Source organism: Pteropus vampyrus, unplaced genomic scaffold, assembly GCF_000151845.1.
Source record: "Pteropus vampyrus isolate Shadow unplaced genomic scaffold, Pvam_2.0 Scaffold14, whole genome shotgun sequence".
In the NCBI taxonomy this organism is placed as follows: domain Eukaryota; kingdom Metazoa; phylum Chordata; class Mammalia; order Chiroptera; family Pteropodidae; genus Pteropus; species Pteropus vampyrus.
Window position 1 is genome coordinate 639,321 of NW_011888795.1, and position 4,736 is coordinate 644,056.

A 4,736-nucleotide genomic window follows, 5' to 3' on the forward strand; every position below is an offset into this window, starting at 1 on the left:
CTTTGAAGAGTTTTTATGCAGGAGAGTGCTGTGAGTTTTCAAAATGAGAATAGTTGACAACAGTCAAGTGCTGAAGAGATGTTAGGAAAAACAAGTACAGAAAAGTGTCCTTTGGTCTGACAATTGGAAAGTGACCTTATTGAAAACAGTTGATGTGGGGTGGGTAGGGAGTGAACAGAATTCAGTAGATTAGTGAAATGAATAGAAAATGTGCAGACTATGCTCTGAAGAGTGTTAGATAGAAAGCAGTGGAGGGAGATTTGGCAAACGCCAAAGGGGAATTTTTCCAACTCTTACGTCTCCTTTCCTTGCTAACTGATCTCCTTCATCCACATGGTCATAGGAGAGGGCTTCTTGAACCTATGTTTGTACATGGCTGACCCCTTGGCTGTAGCTGATTGGCCCTTGATGGGATACATCATCTAAGCTCGGCTAATACTTCCCCAAGAAATGTAGAATTTGGGTCAAGAGTAAAAACCCCTTTTCTCCCGTTGGTTGGTTAATCTTGGGAGCTGGGCCTGCAGAGGCAGATGAAATTAGTTTCAGGTATGCAAAAGAACAAAGCAGATGTGTGGCAAGGACAACCAGGCTTTATAGGCCCTGGTTCCAAATTTTTCCCAAGGTCCATGAAAAGCCTGCCATCTGGTTCTGGGTGAAACCATCCTATCTGATCATCAGCTCCTTATTTTTGCCTTCCTCGAATAGTTTCTCTTACAATAAAAATGATCCTTTTCGATATGGAGGGTGTATGGTTTTCTTTCTTTCTCTTTCCTTCAAAAAGAAGGGCCAGTTGAGAGAAAGATTAAGGATGCGGAAAAAGAGCTGCTAAATGATTGGGCCATTCTCAGGGAATGAAAGGGGTGTGGTCCGGGGCGCAAGGAAGAAGTGTACTTTCCTCTGAGATAATGTGGATAAGGAAGAAGTTAAGGAAGAATGTAGATGAGTGTGTGTATTAGGGCTAGGAAGAGTGTTCCTGCCTAATTACATCTATCTGTCTGTCTGTCTATCTATCTATCTATCTATCTATCTATCTATCTATCTATCTATCATCTATCATCTATCTATCTATCTAGTGAAGAGTCAAAACTATCTTCATAGCTTGGGTGGCAAAGTTTGGGAACAGCCTTTGTTCCAGTGGGCCAGGGATCTGGCCACAGCTAAACAATGCAAAGACAGTTGAAAATCCTAAGTATGTAGTAACGTGGTCTTGTATCACTGAATGCAGTGATACAGTCTCAACCCTAAAAGCCTTCAACTCTTTCCTATCCAGACCCCTTTAAAATATAAATCAGATCACACCACACTCCCCTCCTGAAAATTTTCCAGTGGCTCCCATTGCTTTAAGAGATAAACTGTCTCTAGTGTTGCTTGGCAAGTAGGAGTGGGGGACATGAAGGAAATCTTTGGGCTGATCCAGTGTTAGGTGTGTGACATTGCCAGGGAATAACCAAAAGAGAGGTATGGAGGCATTGTAAAGAGTGTTGTTGAAGTGATGGAGGAAGGCATAGCAGGAGGATATGGCCAGTCTGGGAGATAAAAAATAAAAGTCCTGGGGGTTAGGGGGTGGTGAAGTGAATGTGTGGGAGCTAGATAGCAAGAAACATTCAAGGAAGAGCTTGTGCATGGAATGTTCTGGGTGAGACAAAGTTTAAGGTGGGAACATTTAAATACTTCCTAAAGTGACATATTTTAAGACAAAGAGATTCTATGGGAATGGTGCCACCTCCCACCAGTCACCCACACCTGAAATCTAGAGTCACCCTAGAGCAGCAGTCCCCAACCTTTCTGGCACCAGGGACTGGTGCTCCTACGAGAATCTACTGCCAGATGATCTGAGGTGGAGCTGAGGTGGTGATGCTAGCGTTGGGGAGCCGCTGCAAATACAGATGAAGCTTTGCTCCCTCCTACCTCTGCTTACCTCTTGCTGTGTGGCCCAGTTCCTAACTGGCCAAAGACCTGTACCAGTCAGTGGCCCGGGGATTGGGGGCCCCTGCCCTAGAGTTTAGTCTTTTTTTCCTCACATTCAATTGGCCATCACATTCTTTCAATTGTATTTCTTAAATATCTCTTGATTGCAGTTGCCTTGGTTTAAAACCTCAAAATTGCCTACAGCATTTAGACTCAGGCCTAATAGCTCTACCCACTGGCCTTACTCTCCTTTAAAATTCAAATCAGATCACATCACTTCCAGGCTCAAATTCTTTGAATGGCTTCCCATTGCCTTAAGATACAAATTCCTTAATATGGCAGGCAAGGTCCTTGTATTTGGTCACTGTTTACCTCTGTGCTTTAGTCACATAGTTCTCGGTGATTAAAGGTCCTTGCTCACCTTGTCTTGGGTCTTACTTTTCCAAGATTCCTGGTAAGCTCCCTATCCCCCCACCTCCACCTCCCACCCCTGTTTTGAAAGCTCTAGAAGGGAAGCACTTTATTTTACCTGTAAACCTCAGAGCTTACCATAGGGTCTGGTCCTATGTACATGCTCAGTGGATATTGTTGAATGAAAGAATGAGTGAATGTTGAAATAACCTTAACTGATGGTAAGAGTTGGGGTTAAGGAATATGAGTCAGAGGCCAAAGTCCTGGATGAATGTGAGAGTTTAATAGCTGTGCTTTATGGGGCCCAGTGGCCAACATCCTCTTTTAGGGAAACCTCTTCGTCTACCAGTCAGCTGTCCTGCAGCCCCCATCCTGACCCCCATTCCTGTACAAATGATTAAGTTGAATGATCCCACCTCTCTATCGGGCTTGCCAAGGGACTGTGGGATCCCTCAAGAAAAGATGAGCTGGGTTAATCTGATTTTCTCCTGGGACATAGGGATTGGGAGACAGATTAAAATGATAAACTCCAGGAGCATTGATTGAAAGGATACTTCAAGGATTGTCTAGAAGTGTATAGCAGAAGTTGCAGAGTGGCCCTGAAATTTATTTTTATGATCTGTGACACTTCGGGATTCCCACTCTACTTCACTTTTAATATTTCTTAATTAAGGACATATTTTACAATTGACACTCTGTAATGCTTTTCCGTGGGGCAGAGAAAAAAAATTTACAGTGTTATCATTAACTGGATTTATATAAATTTAGCTATCCACATAAAGATGTTCATCTGATAATTAGCTTAGTTATTTCATTGATGGTGTCATACAGTTGAATTTTAATTTGAATCCCAAAGTGTCACTTTAGGCATTTTCCAAAAAGTTACACTGTGTTGAAGCATTGAAACAATTAAATTATTGTATACAGATTATTTGTCATGCATCAGGAATGCAATTAAAAGTAGAGATAGCCAACTCTTTCTAAATTTGATATAGAATCTAGTAGAAGGTGGCTTGATTAACTGAAGTGTCTGAGGACACTTAATGTTTAAGCATCAATAGTTTCTAGTTATCAAGAAAAGCTGTGTAGATTCCAGGAATATGCCATTCAATTTTAAAAAGTTTATAACTAGAGAAGAAACATTTATAAAGTTTATATATTCTTTGAAATGTTCTACTTTTACTGTTAATTCCTAAAGGTGCTAAAAAGATGGAGACATAATCATCAGTTATGAAAAGCAACAAGCCATCATACTATACTTAGCCAGATGGTCAAGGGGTTACATAAGACTTTAGGCATTAGAAGTTTGAAGGCTCAAATAGTCGATTATGGCACTGAAGAAGTACGCGGTACAATTATGGTAACAATCAAAATTTACCAAATTACTACTTTATGGCACTATGTTGAATACCTTTAGAGGTCTTATCTGTTTCAGCCTCAGGATAACTCTATCATATCAGTGATGTTATCTTCATTTTCCTCATTATCTTCTACAGTGAGAAAGTCAGGAGGTAAATCCAGGCAGTCTGCCTCCAAACTCTAACTCAGAGCCACTATGCTGTTAGAACACCCCACGTGTGCATTTTAATGAATACGCCTATGCTTTTTAGGTTGGGTTAAAAAAGCATACATTTAAATATAAGGTATCCATATCCACGCTGCAGGTTGGAGTAAGTGAGCCTGATTTACAGACCCTATCATCTTAGAACAGGCGAAAGTCTCCTGAAAGAAAGGTGGTTTTGAGAATGGTTCCTCCACACGAAGGAACTTGTCTAAATCCGTCTGCTTTTTCGATGCCCACCCCAAATGCCAGCTCCTTTAGGAAGCCGTCTCTGGTTATACAAAAAGATATACATGGGAGATATTTCCAATTATTAAGCGATGAAGCCAATACTTGAAAGACGGATTTTATCACCAAACTTACCCTAGCTCCTTTCCTGGCCTCAGTTTCTTTAAACTGAAAGAAAGCGTTAGTTTAGCCTGTCTTTTTTATCATTTCTACTCCTAACTCCTTCAAATTTCTGCCAAAGCTGCCTTAAAACGTAACTCTCCTTGCTCAGACCTGCAGGAGGCGGCTCCTTCGCGTTGGCAGCTAATCAGGGCGGGGCTGGAGAAGCAGGAGAAGAGAGGCGGGGGCTCGGAGGGAAGCGCAGCGCGCAGCCACGTGACTTCCTTCCCAAGGAGCCTCGGCTGCCGGCCTCCCAGCAACCGCTGCATCCCGCCTAACAACGCCTGCGCATTCCGGTTGGCCCTCGGGAACGCATGTGGCAAGAAGGCACCCACGGTCGCGCTGCTCATTGGCTTGAGCTACGGTCGCTCAGGCGTGTTGCCGGAGCGCCCGCAGGCGGTGCTGCCGGAAGCCCCTCCCATTGGCCGCTGGGTTCGTGGCTGGCTGGCGGAGACTGTCACTCCCGGGC